Source organism: Rhinolophus sinicus, linkage group LG10, assembly GCF_036562045.2.
Source record: "Rhinolophus sinicus isolate RSC01 linkage group LG10, ASM3656204v1, whole genome shotgun sequence".
NCBI classification, from domain to species: Eukaryota; Metazoa; Chordata; class Mammalia; order Chiroptera; family Rhinolophidae; genus Rhinolophus; species Rhinolophus sinicus.
This window is the reverse complement of record NC_133759.1, coordinates 54,560,697-54,588,119: the sequence shown is the minus strand read 5'-3', so window position 1 is coordinate 54,588,119 and position 27,423 is coordinate 54,560,697. Positions and strand designations below refer to the sequence as shown.

At 36.2% G+C, this 27,423-nt stretch overlaps 1 protein-coding gene across 7 annotated transcripts in view; it reads left to right on the top strand.

Moving 5' to 3' along the window:
• The window catches only part of FHIT (fragile histidine triad diadenosine triphosphatase), a 1,368,446-nt gene that overhangs the window by 223,837 nt on the left and 1,117,186 nt on the right, over positions 1 to 27,423 (top strand). For 5 of the 7 annotated variants that reach the window (XM_074313199.1, XM_019728375.2, XM_019728376.2 and 2 more), the window contains one exon: positions 16,513 to 16,581. The exons of the other annotated variants lie outside the window; for them this stretch is intronic. The gene's annotated coding sequence lies outside the window, so the exon portion shown is untranslated. The remainder of the gene's footprint in view (positions 1 to 16,512; positions 16,582 to 27,423) is intronic. 7 annotated transcript variants of the gene reach the window in all.

Genomic DNA, 27,423 nt, shown 5'->3' with positions numbered 1-27,423 from the left:
GAGTATTTCATCTTCTTTTTTTTTAGTTAGTAATTCAGACATGTGCCTTCCTCATACCTTTTGGGTTACCATGACTCACCTTAATACTATTATTTGACATTAGATGCCTTTCCAGAGAGGAAGAGAATTATTTAGAAATTAGGTGCATAAAGGTTATTAAAATGTAAAATTCTGGTCCTGCACATTACTTTACTCATAATTAAACGCCAGGAGTAGAAATGTATGGTCCCCCACATGTACAAGCTTGAATCTGTGTCCACTTAAAGGACAAAATGATACTGAGGAATTCTTATTTTATTTGTAGCCTTTCTTCTAGGAATATTACTCATGGCTATCATCAATAGCCATAGTATTAAGCCAAAGCTGAAGACAGAATTTTAAAAACATTAAACACATAGAGATTTCTTCATTTCTTAGAACCTTTTGTAATTTGCTCTAATCCCCAAATAACTCAGCATCTGTGCAGAACAGTTTAAAATGCCAATAATAATCTCTTCTTAGAACTTTAAAATTTGGAACTACATAGCTCTCTTATGTGATGTTATTGATAAATTTTCATGTATCATGTCTTAGGCATAATGTAAATGGCAGTGGAAAAAGAAAACATCATTAGCAGACTAGAATAAATTTCACCATACCATAGAAGTATTCCTAGTACCACTCTTACTTCAATTAGAGTTTTATCTTAAACCCGAGGGTGAATTACTCTTGTTGTCAGACTTGGTGGCTGCTATGTATTTTCCTGTTGTCACTGTATTAGTAAGGACTCTTGGTTGCTGGTCTGAAAGCCAGTCTTACTAACCTGGCTTACGCAATGAAAGGCATTTATTGACTCATGTAGCTGGGGAGTTTTAGGTAGTTTGGTTTCCCTCTCAGGCAGGACTTCCTTATGTGGTGATCACCACATTGGGTCTTCTGTTCTTCCAGTGTGACAATCTCAGCAGAGTATCTCTTTCCAGTAGTTTTTATAAAATCCAAGTGCCAAGTCTATCAGAATAAGTGGATCACATGCTCGTTGCAGGAACAATAACTGGTCAATGGGGCAGAATAGTGATTGGCCAGGCCTCGGTCACATTTCTGTATCTGTAGTCCAAGGATAAGAGGAGGAACACGTTTTACAAAGAAAAAAAGCAAACGGGCTGCTATTATAAAGGCAAGATTTTACGTAAATGCGGAGCAAGAAACCATAGACAATGCTACAACAGAGGTCTTATTTTGACTGTTTAAAAAACTTCAATGTCTTTAATTTAAAAAACAGTGAAATTATCTCTATCTCCCCATTAAATTAGTTGTTTGTTTAAACAACATGTATTGAACCAGGCATCGACATTCCCTTTAATTTCTCAGAGCGTATGAATTGTGTCCATGATTTTGACCAAGTGTCTGCAATATTTTATTAAATGATTTTCATCACTCTGGGTAACAGACAGGTGATTTGACTTAGCAGAGCACAGGTGCTATTTTTAATACTTAGTGCTCTCTGGAGGGCTTCCAAATAATAATAGCATCTTTAAAAGCTTTGGATTCCCTAAAGAGCAATAAAATTGTGCTGAGTATTGTCTGTGATAAATAACACATCTCCCTTCCCTTCTCTTCCATATTCCCACTTGAGAAAGGTCCAGATTTCCTGACATTATCTGAGGGTTAATTGCCTAGTGAAGGTCAATACTTCTTTGCTTTCCATTACTATATGTTTCTTTGTGTTCACATTTGAATAATAAAAATGTGATAGACTTTTAAAAAATATTAAAAATCAGGGAAAATGAAAGCATGATCACATTATTAAGGAATATAACTTAAAATTTTGTTTTCTAAAATGGAAATACCTTAATTTTTTTTCCTGATCAGTGGAGTTCAGGGCATGAGGAACCAAGATACTACAGGAGAGGAAACACAGAAGAGTGAGTTCAAAATGATGCATGGAATTTTCCCTGAGACCTTGTTGCATACTTCTAGGGTGAGATACCAAAAAATAAAGTTGAAAACACCTGGTAAGAAATTAAAAGGCAAAACAGAGATTTCAGCAGTCTTATAGAGTCTCATAGAGTGCAGAGCTTCTCATAGAGTGTAGAAGTAGGTCCCTGGTAAACACTCAAGACTTTTAATTGAGGACCCATGAATAGCTACATCCTAAGATAAGAGCAAACTTGAAATGCATCAGCCCCAATGAATCAAGATGATCCATCTTTACCTGCCTGGCAGAAAAAAATAAAATCGTCTTTGAAGAAAGATAACATTGTTTAAACTTGTACAGTTTTCCATAAATATGTATCTGTCATTTACTAAAAAATTAGTAGGCATTCCAGGAAACAGGAACAGATGACCAAAAGTCAAGAGATGAAAAACAGCCAAAAGTAATAGATCCAGAGGTGATTCAGATATTAGAGTTATCAGACATATGCTTCCAAATAATTGATTAATATGGTCAAGGAAAATTTCACCAGAGATCTAGAATCTATAAAAGGAACCAAATGGACAACTTCAAACTTAAAATTACAGTAACTGAAATAAAAACTCAGTAGATGGATTTAACAACATATTAGACACATCAGGAGAGAGGATTATTGACTTGGAAGATAAATCAGTAGAAAATATACAGATTAAAGCACATAGTGGGGAAAAGAATGTAAACATAAAGAAAAATCCATAAGAGATATATTGGAAGATGTAAAGGTCTGGGCCTGGTCAATTGGAGGTCCAGAAGGAGATTAGGGAGAAAATGAGGACAGAAACAATATTTGAAGGGGTCCTGGTAAATAATTTTCCAAAACTGAGGGACACTGCTAATCTATAGAGTCAAAATACTTTATGAGAAAATAAAACAAAATAGAATAAAATAAAATAAAATACATATTATCGTAAACCTGCTGAAAAACCAAAGACAAGAAATCCAAAGGAAAAAAGCCACATTTTTCAAAGGAAAACTAAGTAGACCCAGGGAAAATAGACTAATAAAAAACACATTGTTTAATTGAAGACAAAAGGAGAATCAAGGAACAAAGAACTGTGGAATAAATAAAGAACATGTTAAGATGGTGATTCAACACATATATAACAGTAATTACATTTATGTGAAAGGACTAAATTCTTCAATTTAAAAACAAAGATTACCAGACTGAATTATAAAAACAGGACAACTGTATGCTGACTACATGAGACACACTGTAAATATAAAGCCATATTAAGATTAAAAGTAAAAGTATGTAGTAAAGAAGAGCCATGCAAACACTTGCTAAGGGATGCAGTGTAGCTATATGCATGCGTAGAAAGGGCACAACCTTAAAATATTAAAAAGCAAATAATAGTACTAAATGGAGAAATATACAAATCTTGCAATTTAGTTGGAATTTTATCATCCTTCTTCCAATGGTTAATAGAGCATGCAGAAAAAAATAAAACAAAACAGTAAATATATAGAAGATTCAAATACCACATTAAACAGATTTGAGTTAATTGTACTATATAGAATATTGCACCCAGCAAATGAAGAATATACATTTTTTTTAAGTGCATAAGGAAGATTTAGCAAATAGTCCGTATGCCTAGACATAGGCATTTCTTAAGAAACACCAAAGGATTTAAGCTATAGAGTTTATTTTATGATCACAGTAGTATTAAACTGAAAATCAGCAACAAAATGATAATGAAAAAATTCTAATATTTGGAAATTAAGTAACAAACATTCTTTCCCCCAAGTGTTAAAACAAATAATTGCAATGAATATTAGAAATATGTTCAACTGATATGTACAACATTTCAAGGCTTCTGGGTTATAGCTGAGACAGTTCTTACAGCCTTAGATTCTCATGTTAGGAAAGAAGAAAGGCTGAAAATTAGTCTCAAAGATCTAAAAAAAGCAAAGTAAACTCCAAGAAATGAGAAGAAAATAAAGATAAGAGCAAAAATCAATTATATAAAACAAACAATAAATAATTCAGCGCAAAGTTGATTCTTTGAAAAGGCCAATACAATTGATAAAACTCTGGTAAGAATAATTAAGAAACAAGATAAGACTAAAATGCAAAGAGGATAAAAAACTACAGATATTAAAAAATAATAAAGGATATTACCAAGATTTTTTGCCAATAAGTTTGAAAATTTAAGTGAAATGTTTAAATTCCTTAAAAATACACTAAAATTGATATAATACATTTAAGAAAATCTGAATTACTTATATCTTTCAAAGAAAGGAACTTCATAATTATAGATCTTTATGCAAAGCAAATACCAGTTAAATTCACCAACAAGTTTTTTCAAGCATTTAAGGAGGAAACAATACTAATCATATATCAACTCACATTATTCAGACAGCATAAACTTGACCCCAAAGCCAAGAGGGTTACTCAAAGGGAGGAAATTCATAGTCCAATTTTTCTCATGAAGATAGATGCAAAAATCCTAGCCAAAACATTAGTAAGTCAAATCCAGTAATATATAAAAAGGATAATATAACAGAACCTAGTTGGGTTCAGTTTAGGAATTCAAGTTGATTATTTGAAAATCAATCAATACAGTTTACTACATAATAGAGTAAAAATGAAAAGCCGTTATCATTATCTCAATAAATGAGTGGGGAAAAAACTTGATAAGATTGACACTCATTCATGTTAAAAACTCTTTCTGAAATAGGAATAGAGCAGAAATTTCTTAGTCAGATAAATGGTAACTACAGTAAAGCTACAGCAAATCTCATACTCAGTGTTGATATATTGACAACTTTCTTGTTGAGATTGTGACTAAGATAAGGTTGTCTGTTATTTTCACTTTTATTCATCATTATGTTGGAGACTCTTGCAAATTCAATAAGGTAATACAAAATAGAATATCTTCATAATCTTGGGATAGGCGAGCATTTGCATTTTTAATAAGCCACAAAGGTGATTCTTATGCACAGCCAGTTTGGGAAACCTTCTGACTAGGTTGTGTAAGATGCGATTTTCTTCTGTCTTGAAGTAACCACAATCTAAAAATAGGGACGGTATAAGGAGAATCTCATTTCTTCTTTCTAATGGGATTGCCGTTGTCAACACGTTCAATCAATCAGATTGGATGTGGCTTTTGCCACTTTCCTTTAAGAATTGTTTCTGTTTACAAAATGGTGTTCACCAGATTTCTTACTAATATTTTTAATCAATCAGGAATAAATAATCCCCATTCACATTATAACAATTTACTTCTATTTACCTATACTTTGGTTTAAAATGGGTAATGGCAGTTTAATATGTTTAATTTTCCTTTGTGTAGATGGGATTCAAATACAACTGAACCCTTTTTCAATGTCCGCAGTTAGTGTGTAGTTTTTTATCATGGGCCAGTCAGATCATGACCTAGAAAAATAATTACATATAATGAAAATCTAGTGTACTACATTTAGTTTCTATGATAAATGTTGCCCTCATTATCCTGGCATTACCAAACAGTGACCTTATTTTATTGATTTTATTTTTTCATATTTGCTCTTTTTTCTTCTATTTTTGTTACACAATAATATCTACTCCTAAAATTCAAACAATGCTTAAGCATGCAAAGTAATAGGCAAAATTCCCTATACTTTCAGCCCAAACCCATTCTTCAGAATTAGCCACAATAAACATTTTTATCCCACCTTTTTATTTATACACTTTTTATTACACATACTTTTCTACGTTATTTTCAGAGTCATCAACTCGCTATCTAAATCTTTCAAAATTCAAATGTATATATTGAGACTAAGTTTATCTTTGCTGTCAAATTGGACAAGTGGGCAATCAGTAAGCTAAACCCTTAAGTATTTGTAATGCTTATTATTTTACCGTGTTCTTTTTATTTAAGGCAAGGAATGACAACCACCAATGTGGTGTAATAGTACTTACTGTTCCTTTTGTTCTCAGAGAAACAAACATTCATAGATATTCCCACAAATAAATTTGTTCTGCTTTGGAGTGAATTATTGGCAGAACAGCTAGTGCACATATCAGTGCTGATGGAAAATGGGTGAAGAGGTGAGCAATGCAATTTACAATGTATTAAGCCAAAAGTCACAATAATGTAGTTTTACAAAAGATGCTATATATATTTAACGTAAACACGTTTTCAAGTTTTTGGTGCCACTCTTCCATAAGGTGTAGATATCCGACACTGACCTTCATGGAATATGATTAAAAATCATGACAGTTTTTGACAGAGAAGTATTTTGTTAATTGAGATAAATCTCCCAAAGTATAATAGAGAAAAAAATGTCAGCTGATTGGGAAGCACAGTTTCTAGACCAGATCAAATACTGCAGCTTAGGACTTCATGTATAAAATGTAACACAACCTTCTTACCCAATTCATTACCAGTTCCTAAATATCTCAGATTTGTTGTATTCATTGTATCTCCTGTTCCCATTGTGGTATAAATTATCATCATTACTGCAATAGCCTCTTGACTGGTCCCCTTGCATCCACTCTTGTCCCCCTCCAATTCATTTTTCAAATGTAGCTTGAGGGACCTTTTCAAAATGCTAGTTCGATCATGCCACTGCCTTGGTGGAAGCATTTCCACCATTCAAATACCTAACAAGGCCCATCCTCTCTTGATTCTTTTCATGGTGTGCTCCCCTAGCTCTCCGAATGCCAGTCTTACTGTTATTTCTCAACACTACTCTTCTCCCTCCTTCCACAGGGCCTGTGTCTACTCTTGATCCCTCAGCCTCTGTTTGGGCTTTTGTTTACTTTATCTCCCCTGTGTTAATTCCCTTTCCTTAGATTTCAACTCCAGTGTTTTCTCCTCTACAGACTAGTTCAGGCCTCTTGTTGTAATCTTTCTTTTTAGTACCTGCTACTAATCTGTGTTACTGTTTTATCTCTGTCTCCCTAACAAGACCATCACTCTGAGTTTAGAAAACATGTATGTTTTTGCTCAATTACCAGCTCAGCCTGACGTGTGCTAAATGCTTAATAACTGTTGAATGCATAAAGAATGTTTGTGAATTTTTAAATTGAATAGGAGATGAATTATTGCAGCTGAAGATGCTATTGTCTGTTAGTAATTATAGGAAATAACTTCAACGGGAAGTGAAGGGCAGAAGTTCTAATGAAATGTAAATTGTGGGCTGACTTTTCAGATGAGATGACCAGTGCTCAGAGGGGTAAGACACTTGCACGTGGGAGCACAGCTACTGTCAGCCTAGATTTGTTATAAAGCCTTTATGTAGACGAGAAGCATGGAGAATGCTTCGTACTCTATCTCCCTCCTGAAAATTCATGAGGACCATTATGAATATTAATGCCTCACAATTTTTGGAGGAATTTTGTTTAATTTAATCTAACCCAATATCCCTTTCATTCGGTAATACCCACGAGTGGAATTTGCCTTGGCAAATGCTTGTTACATGTTTCTTCATTCATCCATTTGTCCTTCAGTTTGCTTTATCGGTCCTTACAACACTGATTGGAATTCCATTGCTAAATAATTCTTGCCAAAAAGGACATTTGCCAAATACTTCCATCTAGTTAGAATGAGAAGACAAACTCCCTCCCCATTCAAGATAAAACATTAAGTCTTTTAGAGTTAATTTGTTCAGCAGGGTCAAGTGTCTGGAGACATGGAAACTCACTTAACCTTCTTTCTGTCGCAGATATACTTATTGCTTTGAAATTATACTCCGTTTCCCCTACTTTATTTAGGCTACCAAATTGCACATGATGAAGCACCGCTAGGCCTGGGATAACAGTTAAAATCAGAACATTAAACATATTTTTCATGAGAAAAGGGAGACTTGGTCAAATAGTCTCATTACCAATATAAAACATACTAGTGTCACCTTCAGTAATTACTGAAGAACAAGACTTAACTATAAATAATATTACATCTGTTTCATTTTAGCTTATTTCATGTAAAAATTAATTCCTGCTAAACAGTTCTTGGTACTAGGGAAATTTGCCAAGACTCATTTGTTTAGAATGGAACATAAGTCTTACAGGACATGCATATACTGTACTTCTCCAAATCTCACACAAGTTTAAATATATGGATTTTTCTCCTTAAGTAGAGAATTTTACCATGCCCTATTTTTCTATGCAAGGTATATTTATATCTCTATCGCTATAGGTATGTTGGGAATCCTGTGCACATCTACAAGCTGACAGAAGGGGGCTTTAAGGATTTTTTAGCCTACATGTGACTATGTATCCCCAAAAGTTTCACAATTATGTGATTTTGAGTTTGTAACAATTCAGCGTGTGTATGTACTTCTTATTTGAATAAAAGTGTTTTTATTGACGATTTTAAAGATTGTGCAAAATAACAGGGAGGAATCAAGTCTAAATTCAACTTTTTTTTCTGAATTAACTGCTAAAAATATAGAAATAAAATTTTCAATGAGTCTGACTTCATGTATTTATTTAAAAAATAGGCACTAGGGCATACAGGAGCTAGACGTTATCCCTGCTTCCAGGGTGCTTACCTACAATACATGGCAGACACAGATGCAGAGCTACCCACACACAGTGCCAGGCTTTGGTGCCAGAGTGAGGGGCGGGAGCCCGGCTCTGTGGGAACACCTGATGGCACTCGTCTCACCCACGACTGGGGACTCAGGCCCCACTTCCTAAAGGAAGTAGCATCTGGGCTGCGATTTCTGTATCTAACTGTTCTGGTATGGTGAAGAAATTGAGACAGGAGCACCTGTGTCACCCTTAGTTAATTGAAAAAAGAATCTGTAATTGCTTTGTAGTGAGTCATCTTTTCGTGGCAGCATTTTTGGCCATGGATTGAAAAGGGGATGATGCTGTCTTTTTCTGGCTCTCGTTTGCTTTGTCTGATTTCTGCGTTTTGCTATGAACCCATACGGAGCCATGAGGAGTATCTGCATGCAGTTTAGTACAAGGACATCTCGTTTTATAGCGCCTCATTTTGTTGCGTTTCACACATGTTGTGCTTTTTACAAATTGAAGACAAGACCCTCCACCAGCAAAATGATGACGACTCTCTTTATTGCGATATTTGCTTGGTTGCAGTGGTCTGAAACTGACCCCGCAATATCTGTGAGGTATGCCTGTATCTGATCTTGAAGAAGATATTTTTAGTTTAGGTGAAATGTGTTTTTTGTGTGAGGGGATGTATGTAAGAGTAGTGCGTAATCCCTGTGTTGCTAGAGTGACTGCCTGACTTATGACACCTTCTGTGAGAACAGTTCTACCCAAAGGGCGGGCACCTACAGCTGTGTCTGCGCAGTGACTCTGAATCTGGAATATCCACAGTTCATTCTTTGAGGAACTCTGACAGCAGAGACCCATGGCCTAATAGGGCCTGCAGATATGTTTTTAGAATTGGAAAATTTCGGTGAAAATCTGGATTTCTGTTTTATGCAGCCCAAGTTGACAAACAACATGAGCTCTACTTGTCGCAGGCCCTTTTCTTCTACCATGTTTCCCCGAAAATAAGACCTAACCGGAAGATAAGCCCTAGCATGATTTTTCAGGACGACATCCCCTGAACATAAGCCCTAATGCATCTTTTGGAGCAAAAATTAAAAATAAGACCCGGTCTTATTTTCAGGGAAACATGGTAACTTCTGTTTCACACCTAGTCAGCTTCACTACTTTAATTATCTGCCTGGCCCCTGTAGGTGTTTGAATTGGTAACTCCTGATGCACAGTTGTGATTAGACCTCGTGTGGACTGATCTTGATGTCAGTTGGGTTAATTGGATTTTTCTCTTTGGTTATTTTGAAGTGGTTTCTTCGGACACTCCTTTGTTTTCACTTAAACTGCAGAGAAAGAAAGCACATCTAAAGATAGAGGCAATGGGGTAAATATTTTGGCAAGTAGCTACTCGGGAACCTGGAGCCCCAGAGAAAGTGTGAGTGTGTTGCAGTTGCATCTGAATGACTTCCTGCTTCCTGGCTCTGGTCCTCAGGAGGTCTGGTGACACTTCCTGTCCTGTGGCTGTGGGACACCCCTCCTTCCTCATCCAGGAACTCATTTTACTTGAGCTCCTCAAGTCGATTTTTGCTTTTTTGTAACTAAATGAATCCTAATTGAGAGACTTCCACATGGTTTTTATATTTTTGTTTGAATGGGGAAATGGAACTTTAGGTTTCCATTAATTTGTCATGAATGCTGTACTTGGATTAAAACAAAATCTTGTAATCACTGAGTTAGAAACCTCTGGACTACTCTGCGGATTCGCAGAACGAAATCTTGGCATTGTTGAGTAGCATTTTGACCATTAGAAACTTCTGGCTTCAAGACTTCCCTAAAACCTTGTATCTATTCTTAACTTGACATATTGAGATTGTACTATAATTCTGAATAATCTGAAAGGTTGCCTGGCTTCTTACTCTTGATGTTTTTTTAAAAAGTATACTATAATGTTTCATATTTATAAAACAATATATTTGGAGTATAATTAAACACTGAATCCACAATCTAATTTAGGAACTATAACAGTGTCATCTGTCATGGGTTCCTTCCCTGCCTCTGCGTTCAAACAGTAACTATTATACTGAAGGAATGGATGTATTAGATGAATTTTCCACTCATGCTTCCTTTGCTTTTCTCATATAAAATCATTTTATCACATATAATCCTGAACAAGATGTATTTTAGTTTTTGAGCATTATAAAAATGGCTTTATACCATATTTCAGTGCTTCCCAACTTCTTCACATCATAGCATACATTGAACTTGAAAATATTGTGTGGTGCCTTCAGATAAAGGCTATCTGTGTCTCACTGTAGTAAGACTCTGGCCACCCAGCTACTATTCACCCCCAGAACTAAGGAGATCAGTCTGTTAGGACGTGTTTAACCTGGTCACTGAGGCACAGTACTTGGAAAGCACTACTGTATGTAGTCTTCTGCACATGCTGTTTCTCCTTGATTTTTTTGTTTTTAAGATTTATCGCTGTGGATGCATGTAGTCATTCCTTTTAAATGCTGAGTAACACTTCTGTGTGACTACACAAGCACTTCCATCTTATTCTGTTAGATCCCTTCTTTGCTTTTCATTTACACTTGGGATTAAACCAGGCTACCACGACTTATGGAAAACCGCTGAATTTGATTTAATGATTCTCTAGGATTCAGAGGTACTTTTAAATTTTGGTTTTAAAAATCTGTTTAATTTTAGGTTGGATCTCGGGGTATATGGCAATGAAGTATAGAGTTAATTTGATCATTATATAAGGCATAACCTTCTGTATTTAATAACATTATTAGGACAAAAGAGCAAAATGTGCCAGTGACTCCACCTTCAGATCGGAGGAAATTTACTTTAGACAAGTACACTAAGGTGTACTGAATTATGAAGATTTTATAATGGTATCAGTGTTTTTGATATTTATATATGTATTGGGATCTGAAATGAATTATATAATTATTTAGTTCAGCAATGGCAAATATATTTCACTTCACGTTCCAAGTGAATTTCATTGGTAGTGTTGGCCTGGAGTGTTATTGGAAAAGTGTTCTAAGTCCACATCAGGGCTCTTTAGTTAAAAATTCAGTGACAAGTTACTGATGATTCTTTGTCCTGGGCATAGTGGGGATAAGGACATACATTCTACATACTTGTCCCCCATAAACTAGTGTCTGCATCTGCCCCTCCTATGAGTCTTGATACCATCTTGATCATCAGAATGCATTTTTTAAAATTTGTAGCTTACGCCTTTTGGAAGACTAAATTCATAATTAAGTTAAAAAGTCAAAGAGCATCACATGATGTGCTCTTTTCTCTGGTCATTTATTATGGTCTCTAATTACCTTCACTACAGGATGCTTTTCTTACAAGCATCCAAAATATACCACTCCTCTGGTAAGGCGTATTTTGCCATCATTATTGAGCCCTAAACTGGAAAATAGATAAAATGCCCTTTATTAGCCTCAGTTTCAGGGTTTTGAACTCAGCTTTCCATAGATACCTCTGATCCCCTGTAAAGTAAAACAATTAGAGTAACAAAGCTTCTGTGGACTTTCCAGAGCCTATTAAATGTTATTTTTAAGATAACATCTTTTCTTGTCCTTCTTTTATGAATGTTTGGTCAGGAAATGGTTGTAAAAAGCTTCAAATCCCAATTGAATAATGCATTCTCAAAAGTAGCTGCCAAGTGTAAATACCATTGATATACATTCATGCATATGATAGTATATAAATAATCAGAAAAGCATAACAAAGGTCAGTCAATTATGTATAGGTCAAAATGCTTTCCATCTGGATTGAGTCATTTTAGCAAATGACGTCATGTATCCTTTGTAGTCTATTGTGAAATGTGGCTTGAGTCATTACAGATTGGTTTCTTCTCTGGATTACCAGGATGGCAGTGGTAAGGTTTAATAAATAAATGTATTGGACTCTGTGGGAGTACATTTGCATAATTAGGGTGTAGTGATGAAGGCTTCTTATTCTGGAGAAAACCTTTGGGCATCATCCACCAATTTCTAGTTTCTCATCCTTCTTAGCTGATTTTTTTCAAAGAACGAACACAAAAGACTTGGAAATGAGCCAGATGCTCTTTATGTAACTGCAGTGGATATCTTTCCATGAAATTGCCAGCAGGGAATCAATAGCAATAAATCTGGCACACGTCTGACCTCTTTCACCTTCACCACTGCTCTTCTGGAATATGGCTACTTGGACCATGTAAACTTCGCTTATAATTTCTACCTGATCTGATGGGGAGTAGTCACACCAGGTTGCCATATTGTAGAGTGACTGGCAGGATGAGGTATTGTAGGTGATGGGAAGGGATGTTGGCATTTTTCAACAGGAGCTGAATTTAGCTTATAGACCAAGTGATATGTGTAAAAGGAGCTGCCAAGTTCAGTCATTTCTGATTAGTCAGGGCTTGAGGAGGTAAATGTTACTTGACAGAGTTTAATGTATGGTTTTTTCCCCTCCCTTCAGAATATTTCGGATATGTTAAAAAGTTGTTGACTTTTTTAAAATGTAGGATTACTTAGAATCAAGGATTTAGAGTCAAAATTACTGTCCTGTTTTATAGGTGTTTGTAGTTGGAATCTAAGTTTGGTTTTGAGTCCTTGGGAGGAAGAAGGCTTGGGCATCCTTAGCAGGGATGAAGGAAATGGGCTTTGCCTTTAGAGACTTTATAGTCTAGTGGGAAGACATACATGCAAAAGATTGCTGCAGTGTAAAGTGATAGCTGTTCTAATAAGAGCTGCGTGTAAACTCAGGTAGGATTGTTGTTTGGAACTTATTTTTATTATCCTATACTTATTTATTTGGGCCCTAGAAGCTGACAAACGTACCTATACTTACTATTACCAAAGTATATGGAGAGTGAACTGTCAGCTTTCAAGATGACTGACTACCGGGTGTTTTGGTGATGCAGAGGCAAAGTGGGTACCCTGCTCTTGGAATGGTACTTATTGTTCTGCACACAACCCAAAGCCTTAACTTCAGTAAAACTCCATAGATTCCTAGGGACTATTCTCTGATTATGTCCACATAGACACCAAAACAAATGGCTAAAAGATGAATAAAAAGGTCAAGTTGCAATCGTTCCTTGAGGTATCTAACAGCTGATTGCAAGATCTTGTCTTATTTTCCCCACTGTCATGGTTGGCTGAGATTACAATCTGTGGTCATGGGTCAATTGTCTGATTCATTGTGGTATACATAGACAACACAAAAGGACCTATCAGACCAGTCTGCTTCTTTTAATCAGGACAAACACAGTGCCACCCAGTAGACTTCTGCTTATGTCTCATTTTATAGAATTACCTTTAGTTGTTAGGGTGCTGTGGAGAGAAGGGGTTGTAAATGGAGGCTGGGTTGACCAGTTGATGTTTGCCAAACATTTCATCTTATTATCTAAATATAACCATTCTCAATAAATGTGATAATACTCTACTTACTGTTTTTGCAATGTGTTTTTCCTTCTAAATAATGCCACAATTTATTTCATGTTATTGAATATTCCATTACATAATTTTTAATGTCTACATAGTATACTTTATATCTGTACCATAATTAATTTGAACAATTTCTTTTGTTTGAAAGTTAGGATTTCTAGGTTTTACTCCCATAAATAGTGCAGTGGTGAATGTCCTTATAGTTATATCTTTTTCAGAATTATTTGACCTTTTTTCTTTTATTTTGATTCTCCCTTTTTAAAAAATTCTGCAAATAATAATGATATAAATAAATAACTAGATAGTTACTTTCTTTAAATAGAGTGGGGAGAGAAATTCTTTACTAAGTCAGATAACTTACATTATAACTACAAGACGCAAAACATCTTATTTGGCAGAATCAGAGAAGCAAATTCAGAGACAGGATAGGGAGGAGGAATGAGAGCTATTTTTCTGATGGAATCAATTTAATGGATTCAGTTAAAATGGCTAAAGGTCTTTTGCAGATCTGGTTAAGGGGATCTAGCAGTATGCAGATATGTTAATTTTCAGAATCCCTCCTGCCTGAAAATGTATTTTTTTCTGGCATTGTGTATCTTTCTATACAAAGGTGGTCACATGAGAAGGTAGTTCATCTTACAGCTCATTTGTCAGAATGTATCACAGGCATGTTGAGGCTGAAAACCTGGCATTCACACCAGCTCAAAGCAGAGGCTGCTGAGGTTTGGTTTCCAGGGGAGTAAAAGAGAGTAAGATGCTGACACCTGCCCCACTCCTGGTATCACTGCAGTGGTCTTTGGGGTTCAGGGCGGGGGGCTTAATGGCGCTTTCCCTTGTTTGAGACCTATGAAACAGCAATGCTAAGCATAGGGCAAAGTTCTGAAACTTGTGAGTACATTACCTCTTATAACAGGGTTTTAAATGTCAATGCTTTTTCTAATATTATATATGAGGAATTCTAATTGAGAAGCTGGCCCATATGCTTAAAGTATATCCAGTGATATGTTTCTTTTTTTAATGTTGCAAAATAAGGTTCATTTTAATGGTGAATATTTTATGGCCTGCTTTCCATTATGTGCCAGACAAATGGAGGGCAATGGAAACTGATGGGTGGTGAAGATAAAAGAGCATTGTTGACCTTTTGGTAAATCATTCCTCATATTGCTTCACCTGCAAGTGGTTTTCCAGTTGCAGCGCATAGTTGCTAATCACTATATTTGACTCTCAATTACAGGGGCTGATTGTTTGGTTGTGGATTGCTCACCCTTCCTCCCTTTTCTTTCTTTCTTTCTTTCTTTCTTTCTTTCTTTCTTTCTTTCTTTCTTTCTTTCTTTCTTTCTTTCTTTCTTTCTTTCTTTCTTTCTTTTCTTTCCATCTTTCTTTACAATTTTGTTTATTGTTGTTAGTATAGCTATTGCATTACCTATTAGTTCTTCCACCAGAGGGGCCTGTGGACAGAGAGAGGCAGTGGGAATTAATAATTTAGTTGCTTTTTGCTGCTCTTTATTGTGACTTGTAAGGTTTCTTCTCAGTAGCCGAGATTGACTTTAAGCATTCCATTCACTTACTCTCCTTTGAATCTTCTTGTTCCCAATGAAATGAAGTTACAAGATGACTGACTGTCTTTGGCAGTGGCCAGAGAATAGAATAGTTAACTAGTATTAGTGGTCGAGCACCGAGATACTTTTTGGCTTTCATGTTGATCAAAGTCCCATCAGGGAAAACCAAAAGGGAAGGAAAAATAGCCTCTTAATTAACTCTGTCAACTAAGGGCTAGAAGGTCCCCTTAGGGCTAAATCAGCCCAAGATATGGAAGCAGAAGGGACCAGTTCTGGCATTTGGTCTAGGTGAGGATACTGTGGGGGAGGGAAATAATTTTCCTTTTACCCTTCTAAGTTCTTCTGGCTGGTCTAATAACCAAATTGACATGAGGCAGATTAACAGGAGAGAATAACCAAATTTATTATGTGTGTACAGACGGGATTTTGTAAGACTAGGGGATCCAAAGATAAATCAGGCAGATGAAACTTATCTGCCATCTTGAGCTAAGAAGAAAGTGGTGGGTGTTGTGTTTTGGACTTCAAAGGGATGGCAATTCACAGGTTGATGAGAAGGCACAAACATTTGGTAAACAAAATCTTGCTAGGCCACCCAGAAACAATGGGACACAGAGGGGAGTCAAAGAAACAGACTTTGCTAATTCCTCCCTGTCTTCCACACTTAGTTCATATTACATTAAGGTGGTAGCTCCCTTCAAGCAGATTTTTATATCTAAATTTCTTTAGGTAGATAGGAGGGAAGCAAAGGATCTTCTTGAATCTTTTGTTTTCTTAAAAATAACCAGCTTAAAATGATCAATATCCCAAAAAGGCATATTTTGGGGTGGAAAACTCTGCTCCTCCTCAACACTGAATTGAAAGCTTCTGCCTTAGGACCAAGAGAAACTGACCTTTGTGCACTAGGAAATCTGAACAGTTATAGTGCTATGCTGATTAGCCCCACAGATGTTTCTTAATTGTGTATTTTATGGTCTATTAAAGAGGGGACTGTGTCCTGTCTCTGGGGACAAATAATATTTTGATGTTTTGATTGCAATTAAATGGAAATTGGGGACACTAAGAGACAGAAAGTAATCAAAAGTGTGTCATTGTTCCTTTATTCCCAATCAAATACAGTGTCAAGCAGTATCCTGATCTTACCAGCGCTCGGCCTGTCACTTACCTGACCCTGGGATTCCTCCATCGGTGAGTGATCCAGGGCCCCAGATTGGTGTTGCACATTCGGTTGATGAGGTCAGATTGACAGAGTTGTTGCTGGTAGGTTTGCAGCCAGGCCCCCAGGGGCATGACCGTGAGGTGGTTCTGGAAGTTTGTGTGTGTGGTGGGGTGGACGTGAGGGTACATGATCCATTTTTATTAATTTTGTTAAGGCATAAACTGTAGGCTTGTGGCTGCAGCCAATCGGAATACTGTTACCTCATTTTGCATAATAAAGAACAATTTTCTTTATATTTGAAAAAAGCAAGAAACATGATTTCTAAACAGCAGCATCTTTTAATTGAATTTTCAGAAGTTAGTTTTTCTTCCTTTGTTAGAGACAGAAAGCCATTCTTTGGGGAAGGGACACTTAGGTCCCAGAAAAAGCAGGCAATAGTCACAATCTGTCAATACCAGATGCTGCTCATGAGAAGGAATAGTTCTTGCATTTCTCTTGGTCCTAAGGCAGAATCTTTCCCTTAAGTGCTGAGGCGGAGTGGAGTTTTCCACCTCAAAATATGCCTTTTTGAGTTATTGATGATTTTAAACTGGTTATTTTTAAGCTGGTGACATTTCATACTTTTGAAGGAGGTTTTTTCAAGTGTCTTGCATAACGCTATGGCCAGAAGTTGGTCTGGGAAGACACAGAGATAAATTAAAATGAATTTTTGGAGTTGTGTTTATTGAAAATATAAGCATAACTTCTCTCACCTTTCTGCTTCAGACCCACAAGCGTACCTAGATGTTCTCTTATGCTTGCCTCTTTTCTTTAAGACTCAGAGATTAAGAAGAATTTTCTGTGTCTTTCAACTCGTTTCTGAATGCTGCCTTTACTCGTCTGCACCATATGATATGGTAACCACTAGCCACATGTGACTATTTACATTTAAATTAATTAAAATTAAACAGTGAAAATTCAGTTCCTCAGTCACACTAGCCTCGTTTCAAGGCACTTGCGGCTATTGGCTTATTGGACAGCGTCGATATACAGCATTCCGTCCTCAAAGAACATTCTGTTGGACAGCACTGCTCCCACACTCTTGGCCCTGTTACTGCTTCCCTGTCACCTTCTCAGGTGGTGGCTGTTTTTCTCTCAGTGTCTGAAGTGAAGTCAGTGTCCTCTTTCATCTTCATCGTGACTTCCAGAGAGCTTCTTTTCTCCTCATGCACAGAAGCGCTTGTAAAGCACGTGCCATCAGACTATCCTATTGCCCACTCCTGTGTATTTATTGAAGATTTTCAGCCCTTCACATACTCTCTAAGGCCCATCGCTCTGCTGCCATTGTTCTTGGTAAAAACATCTACATAGAATGCCTGTGTCTGGCCTCTCAGTTCTTTGAGTTTCTCACGTACAACTGTCTTTCTCTATCTCCTGGTCGTGCTCCAGGCCAGTGGCTCTCCATCTAGAAAAGTGCCGCGTGTAAGGAGTGCTACTGGCCTGTAGAGGGCAGGAGCTAAGGATGCTACATATCATTCAGTACCTGAGACAGTTCTCCATGACAAAGAATTGTTTCATGCCAAATGCCACAGTAGTGCCTTGTTAGAAAACTGCGCTAACCTTCAAAATGTGTTTCAAAGCCTTCCTCCCCTCCCACCACCTGCTGTCTTTGCAGGGAGGCCAATTCCTGTGACGTGAGCACTCCTACTCCAATCTCATGACCTACTGCTTTTATGCATTATTCACCTTCCTTCTTAGGCCCTCACATCCTTCCTAGCCCTGCTTAGGTGCTATGGTTAATCTTTCCTTGCTCTTCTTCTCTCTATCATCCTTGTCTGGCAAAACTCTAACCCTCACTTAGTGTTTTGTCCAGAGTGTGGATGAATGGAGAAGAACACAAAACTATGCTAAACGGCCCACAAATGTACGCCCACAAATTTCAAGTGGATCCTCTACTCTACTCTGTAATCCTGTATCATTTACCTAATATTTCTGCTCTCTGAGACAACTATTTCAAACCTTCCCCTCTACGTCAAACCCCCACCTCCCATTCCCTGTTCCCCCACTCAGCCGATTCCCTCACTTCATATTTCACTGAGGAAATGGAAACCATCAGAGCAAACTACCTCATCTCTCCAGCAAATCTGTATTCCTGCCTTTTTCCGTACCCACTGTCCCTGTCTCCCTTTCTGGTACTCTGCATGAACTGTATAAAACCCCGTAGCACCTTCCATCTGTCTCAGAAGTAAACCTAATTTCTGTGCTATGGCCTCACGGCCCTTCAAGATTTGGCTGATGCTTTTCTTCCGCACCTCGTCCCATTTCACTCTCCTGCTTCTTCCCCAGGGTCTGGTCACACTGCTTTCTTGCTGTTCCTCATAGGTGTCAGGATTATTCCCACCTCATCCGCTCTGTGTTTGCTGTCGCGTCTATCTGGAAGTTGTTTCCTCTAGATATTTCTAGGCCATATTCCTCGTCACACTCAGGTTTCTGCTACTCAGATGTCATCTCCTCAGATAATTCTTCCTGGACCACCCTGCCTGTAATAGCTGTCCTCCTCCCCGTCATTCTGTCTCCTTTCCCTGCTTTGTTTTTCTTCACAGGACTTGTCACTACGTGACATCATATTATACATTTGTGTTCATATATTTATTGTCTGAATATAACTTCCATGAGGGTAGGGATTTTGCCTGTCTTGTTTGCTTCCATATCCTCAGTGCCTAGAAAAGTGTTTCGCACTTGCTATTTATTGATTAAGCGTTGAGTACATTTTTGATAAATGAATAATGAATAAATAAAGTATACTCACTACTGCAGCAAAGGCTCCAATTTTGGAGCCTTTCAATTTGCCATGTTTTTACCACTCTGTGCCATATGATGAGTGAGTTTTCCTTCTTTGGAAGATTGGCAAACCTTCTTTTGTACAATGTTCCATAATATCATTTAGCTTTCCTTTGATATTAACACACAATTTGCATATTAATTCTGCCTTTGTTCTTTCCTCATTAGCCTATAACAATTAAAATAGATCATTACTCTGCCACATTGTGAGTTTTTATGATGTCATATCAAAGTCTCCATTAATTAAATATCTTAATAAATTAAAGCCTTATTTGATGACAGTGTCTTTCAATTGCAAATCATCTCCACTGAAGAGCACGGTGGCAAACGTGGGACAGTTTCAGCATTAGTACATGCCAACCTAACAGCCAGATGTGCTTACTGACACATTGAAAGTTAAAAGCTGTCACTTGAGGTGATCATTTGGTGCCAGCTACACTGAGAACAGAATGAAGTTGATAGGGGAAAGAAAGACAAACTCAGGCACTACTATTGGAAAGCACAGCTCAATTATCAGGTTGTCATTTAGATCCTTTAGAATGTTGATTGGATAAAGCCACAAATTAAAAAAAAAAAAGATTCTCACAGAATGTTTGGAGGTATGAGACTGTCTTCCGTTTTCAGTTTGAGAAACATTGGTGTGCAAGGTAAAGTGCAAACATCTTAGCTTATAATGCTAGGTCCTCATTTAATTGGAGGCTGAATTGGGGTGGAAGGTAGAAAAATGAAATCAGGGAGAGAAAAAACATTAATGCAGTTGTCTAGGTAAAATAAGAGAGGGTGGGGTAGGGAAGACGAAATGTAGGACAGGAAAAGGCAGACTGCGAGGTGCGTCAGGAAGAAAGAAGAAAATAAATAATAGGGAGAGTGAAGTATAGAAACATCAGAGGTAGATGACAAATGAATTCTTCTATGTTCATGTTAGAGATAAAGAAATAGTGGATTGGCCACCCTAATTTTGGATTTGTTTGTATGTGTCATTTGTATGAGGATATATTACCTTCTATCTTTAAGAGAACATATTTGGCTAATGTGTCTAAATAATTTATTGAGAATAGCTGAAGTATGAGTCTAAGCCAGATACAGCAATGCTTGCTGTGTTGTGTCGTATTGGGTACATTTAGATAATCATGACTTTTGGGAAATTGTACATCAATATGGTGATTGAAATAAGGCTACGTATACCAGGAATCACATCAAATATAAAAATGATTCATTTTATCTGCCAACAGACAAAGATTCTTAAGTTGGATGAGAAAGGGGAAACAGCTATATTCTTTTTACAAACTGTTTACAAGGGACACACCTGTTGAGGATAATGGCATGGGAAGAATGAAAGAAAATAGATGGAAATTAATATAATATACCATGTAGAAATCTTCCAAAAGAAAGCTGGTGACACTGTATTAATATAAGACAAAATGTACTTATAAAAAGTATTATTGCAGATACAGAGTTATTATTTAGTGACAAATAACAATTCACCAGGCAGGTATATTAATCCTGAACTTACATGACATAGTAGAATCATTTAAAAAACATGTAAAGTAAAAATTGACAGAATCACCATAAGAAATTGAGAACATGGCTAATCATAATCAGGCAGTTTCAAAACCTCTCTCTCAGACACTGTTAAGTCAAATAAACTAAACAAATTACAAAGGATACAGAAGATTTAAATAATGTAACTAAGCAGCTTGATTGAATGGACATATATAGAACTTTGAACTCCACTAGCAGAGAACATACATACATGGAAAGCCTTACCATTGATGAATAAAAATTATATCAACTATAATTTTTATCTCAGAGAAAAAGAATTAGGAAGCCAAAAACCAATAAACATCAAAAATTCCATATATTTGGAAAGTCAAAATTGTATTTCTAAAGTAATTCTTGAGTCAAAGAAAAGTGATGATAGAATTTATTCAATAGTTTATTTTAAATCTAGTGGGACACAATTAAAGAGGTACGTAGAGGGGAATTTATAGACTTGCAAATGCATATATTAGAAATGAAGGAAGGATGATTATTAGTGAGTTAAACATTCAACCAAAAAAGGTGTAAGTAGAATAGCAGAGTAAATCAAAATAAAGGGAAGGGATAATACAAAATATTATAAAAACAAATGAAATGGAATTCAAAAGGATAGTAGAGAAGATCAACAGAGCAAAAGATGATTCTTTGAACGACTAACAAAACACATAAATATCTAACAAACTTGATCAGCGACAGAGGCAGAGAGAAAGAGAGAACACAGATACTATTAGAAATGAAAAGGGGACTAAATATAGATACACTATAGAGTAAAAGGTCAAAAGAATATCCTATGAATAACTTTATGGTAATGTTTGAAAATATACATTCTAATAAATAAGATTGCCCAGTGTGCTTATGATATACACACTGTAAGCTCACGTCACAAGAGACTGAAACATGATGTCTAGCTGAGTTGAGTAGGAGTCTGGATTCCTGGAATGGAAAATTAATCATTAATACAACAAATACTTACGTACATCTGGAATTGTGCTGGTGCTAGCTTATATTTTCATGAGAGAGACAGACATTAAACAAATCATTACAGAGATAGATATTTACAATCGTGTTAAGTGCAGCATAGGGAAGATTAGAACATTAAACAGGGAATAGAATCTTATTAGGGCAAAGGCCTGATTAACAAAGGTTTCCTGAAGTGACATTTAAGCTGTGACCTAAATAATGAGTAAGAATTATCCAGGGTAGGGAGTGGTACGGAGTCCAAAGACATAGATCATAGAGTCAGAGGGTAGAAAGGTGTGAGATTGAGTTTCTGCATTTGCAAGATAAGGATTTTATAAGCCGAATACATTAAATTCACACGTCTCTGTAAAGTGGAAACATATTTTACCTCATCAATAGCTTTACACAAATGCTTAGAAATATAATCTGTCGACAAACTATAAACATATGGATGAGAAGGAAATCAAGCAACTTCATTCAGAACAGTGATGCTTTTGTATCTGTCCCTTGTTGATGGCCATTCCCTTCCTTAAAGTAAGTATCAAGTTGGCCACAACACGAGTTTGCTGATTTCTTTATGTAAGTGTTGGCCTTATCTAGAATGGACCCTTCAGTTATAAAACATCAGGCAGAAAATTAAGGAAGAAAAATTAGAGATGCCATTCTGCAGGGAGCAGTGGTTTAGACAGAACTACTCAAATGTGAAAAGGGAGGGGGCGGAATTGAGAGTGTTTAGAACTGCACTGTCCAACTCAATAGCCACTAGCTTACAGGTGGCTATTGAGTGCTTGAAATGCAGCCAGTCTGAATTGAAATGTGATGTACGTGTAACATATACACCAGATTTCGAAGACAGTATTAAAAAAAAAAGTAAAATATCTCAGTAACATTTTTATATTGATTACATGTTGAAATAATAAGATTGTGGATATATTGGGTTACATACATTATTAAACTTAATTTCATCTGTTTCTTTTTATAGTATTTATGTGGCTACTAAAAAGTTTAAAATTACATATGTGGCTCATGTTATATTTGTATTGGACAGTGCTGGTTTAGAAACTTTATAGCAATTTGGCATTGCCACAATATCCAAGTTCATTTTTTATTGTATTTGGCAAATATATCATCAACCCACGACATTGGAAATGAAAAATACCGTCAACTATTCCATAGTTTACAAAGCACTGCTTTAAGCCTTTCATCTCTTCCAAAGTGTTTTAGCCACTGTGCTTACTCTAGGAAAGTAGGTGTATTGTCTATTTCTCAGAGCTCTGTGAAATATTCTAAGAAAGTGAATGTTAAATTGATTTGGCCCTCTGAGTATGAAAAAAGTGACTGATAAAGATGTTACATAACCTTCAGATTTGCATGTATTTATTTTCAGTTACATAACGTGTATATTGGAGTTGAAGAGAATATAATAAAAACTATGATGAAGAATACATTGTAAAAGAGTTTAACTGAAGGATCAGTTTGGTATCGGCTAGTGGTTATTTGGAGAATTAAAAAACCGAGGGTGGAGAAGCTTATATCTCACATTAGTTACATTGCAGCATTGATAATATACTTAAGTAATTGTCTTCCTTAGGTTTTGTTCTATAAAATTGACTTATTTTTCATCAGAATGGGCTAGACTTAACATTGGACTTAGAATTTGGCACAAGTGAGCTTGTGATTTACAGGGCAATTTTTCTCATCAAAACCTGGGCAGAACCATTTATTTTAAAACCAATATTTATTTTACAATGGGAAGATGGAGCAGATTAAAGGAGCATAAAACCATGATAAATTACCCAATCTTTATCCCATAGAAAATCTTTTAAATGGCTCTTAAAGTAATGGCAGTAAAACCGTCTCATAGGGTTTTTATTTGGATGGTTTTCTAGCATATGGTATAGTCATGTAGATTAAAATATAATTAACAAGGAATTTATAAAAATTCAGATGTGGTCTGCACGATTCTCTTTCAATACAAAGTTCAATGTGTTTTTTCCTTAGCCAAGTTTCTACGTCTTACTCATGAGTAAAGGAAATCCAATCAAAAGGTCTTAGCTGTTTTAAATAAAAGCCCAAGAAATGAAATCTCTTTTAGTCTTTTTATTTAATAATCAATTTTTGTATTAAATGTTTAAAAACAAGTATATTTATATTTATCGTAGGTTATTGTACAAGAAATGAATTTTTAGAACATGTCATTTTGTTCTATTTGGTTCCCATTGATATTGTAGCTTAAAATAATTTCTGTAGTTAAAAATAATGGAGCTATACCTCTCTAATAGTATTTTTTAATACTATTCTAATGATAAATGAAATTGTGTCACATAGAACATTTGACTGATGAAAAATGCTAAAAGGTAGGAAATATTCAAAATGATAGAGATTTGCTTGTCATCTTGGTGAATTATATAAAAATGGAGTCTGTATCCTATTGTGGAATAGATGTTCTATTGTGGATGTGTCCTGTTGTGACTGTTCTGTCTCTAGCTAACTGTAGACGCTAGGTTGGCAAACTTTTTCTATAGAATTTCACAGACTAAATATTGTAGGCCTTTGGTTCTCTGTTTCAACTACTCAACTCTGGAGTTATTGGGTGAAAGCAGCCTTAGGCAATATATAAATGAATGGGTGTGTGTATTCCTTTTGATCCAATAATTCTCTATCTAGGAATAGTCCCTAAGGAAATAATCAGAGGTTTTGGCAAAGAAGTGTGTACAAAAGAATATCCCTTATGGTATTATTTCATGGCATAGAAAGCTGCTTATGAATCTTGGTTAATTAAAAGAAAAGGAACAAAGCAGAATTTAAGGTATGATCCTACTTTGATGTAATGTGTGTATGTACGTTAGTTTGGCACATGTGGAATTACTGATAATTGACTGTTTTTTTACTTGCAAAAGGGAAGTTTTATATGGTCAACCTAAGATGTATACATAGAGGCTGAAAGACTATCTACCTGTAATTTTCTGGGTGGAAGAAATACAATAACTTTTTTTCTACTTTCATGTATTCATTTGTTACAATGCACATATTTTAATTCACAATGAGAAAAATGATGCAGGTATTTTGGGACAAAGGAAAGACTTTGCCATACAGATAGTGGTTCCTCAGCAATGGAACTGCAGATGAAGGCATGCACACAGAGTCCTCTTTGGGCTTCCTGTGAGGACCTTGGAGCATCGTTTTCCGATTGGCAAGAACGTTCCTGTGATTGCAGTGGATCCAAGGGCTGCAGCCAGCGCACACTGTGCCTTCTCTCCGGGGTGACTCTACTCCCTCCCACCCCATGCTGTTTAACATCAACTCATCCAACGAATTCCTCTTATTCCTTACTCATTAAATTGCTGTCTGATTAGGATTTGGCTTTGTATGGAGAACATCTTCAGGAAGGGAATGTGCGGTCGTTCTGACTCTGTGTGACAGTTATATTGCAAATTGAAGACTTCTATTTGATATCCTGATTTTATGCGTTGGTCTTGTGAATATGCGTTGGTCTTGTGAGCTTATTTAATGAAGTCCAACTCCTGAGGAGTGGATTTTGTACTGCGTGTTGAGAACTCCAAGGCCCAGGGTACAAGAACTGGTGAGAGAACTTCCTAAGGTATCTATGACCTTTAAGTTGGGCCTGTAGGTAGGGAGACTGCTGCCCTTTTCTAGACAGCATTTCACATTTTTGCACAGCAGCACCCTTGATTCTTTTCCTATTGGAGACTTGGCCCCTTTCCAGCTCTCAAGTTCTACAATTCTTTGAATTTTCTCTTTTCAGCTTTTACTTGCTTTGTTTTCCTCATTGCTTCTTGTCACCTGGCAGAAACACAGTGGGAAGAGACTGGTACACAAGAGACATTTTTGATGCTGGTATTTAACTTTCTCCTGGAGTTTTTGTTGGATGATATTGATTTCTAGTGCAAAGGGTGCTCAGCTTTGGAGCCAACCTGTAGAGAAAGAGTCCCTCAAGGCCTGCTGTGAGACTGGAATCCCCTTGTCCCAGCAACAGGGATTGGTATTTGTGTGAAACTATGGGACATGCGCCTAATGCCTGGAGCTTCTGGCAGTGACAGTGTGAAGAAAAAGCAGTAGACCATTTCTCCACCTGAGAGAGGCAGACATTTTGTGAGCTCACATGTTTTTCCCATCAGACTCTAAAACCACATTTAACTGTGTTTTGATACAAATGTTCAAACTACACATTACTGATAATGTCTGCTTCATTCGGAGCACAAGTCAGTATGATTGTATCTCCATTAGAGAAAATGAAGAGGCCTCAGTGTCTGACACTACTTCGTTAAAGAGAAAATATTTTCCCCGTAGGCAAAAGTCACTGCCTAAATACAGCCCCAAATCAAAGAGCATTTCCACCAAGAACTTTTATATAAGCTTCCTTTTTCATGAATTAACGTGGGTCTGTGGAATTTACATTTCCTACAAAATATTTACCCATTTTCCCTTTTCAGCAGGTGAGAGAAAATCCTCATTCAAGAGACATTTCTTTTGTCACTTTGGAGGCTGATTGGGAATGAGAGTTCTTTCTATTTAAAGAAATCCCTAAAGCGATGGGTTAAACTGCTGATAGAATTCGAGATTACACATCTTGAAGAAGATTTAGGTCTGAAAATTTAAAAGATTTCAAATCACAAAGTGTTGATTGCATCACTTTGCTTAGCAATACAGTTAAGTATTTTTAAAAGCCAAGTGAATACATTTTGGCCCCATCAATGAAATGTATCAAGAACCATAAAGGAGTGAAATGATGTGAAGAAACATAACATTGCATTTTTCTTTGCATTGGAAAACATGAAAATTTCCCTCTTTCCCTTTGAGTTCATGCTACAGAAGCTTATAAATTTTATGTTAAACATTTAGATGTTTATGTGAGGGGAGCTCATTTTATAAATCTGAATGCTACCGAAATAACAATTAATTTTAGAAAATTGTCAGTCAGCAGTCATGCTTGGCCTAGAATAAGGTGATTCATTTACTATATAGGCAATAATGTACGTTATAAAAAATCAGGAGATAGTCACACAGAAAGGGGAAAAATGAATGTAGATCAATAATTTAATTTAGCTCTGACCTGGCTGAGTTCTCCATAGCATGGTTCATAATTTTTCAATGAATAGACCCTTAACATTTTACATATAATGTCTCAGTTTTGTATTGATCTTCTCTAATGCATTCTTCATTTCACAGAAGGAATAGCATATCTTAAATCTTTAACAAAAACACATTGTGTCAGTCTGCAAATGTTAACCAAAATATGACAGGCTATTAATATTAGTAGTTTTCAGAACTACTTTTTTTCCTGACTAAATAATTTTAAAGTTTAGAAGAGAAATGGGTAGGAAATGAATGATGATTTGGAGGGCAAGTTCATGGAGTTCTCACTGAGTTAATAGATTCTTAGTCTTTCTGCTAATAGATTCTTAGTCTTTCTGCATTACTTAATTGCTTATTAAAAGTGGGACCCTTGATGTACTATGTATAGAATATATTTATTCTGTAGAAAATTATTAATTTTTAATGGAACTAAGTGGCTGCTTGGACAAGGGACC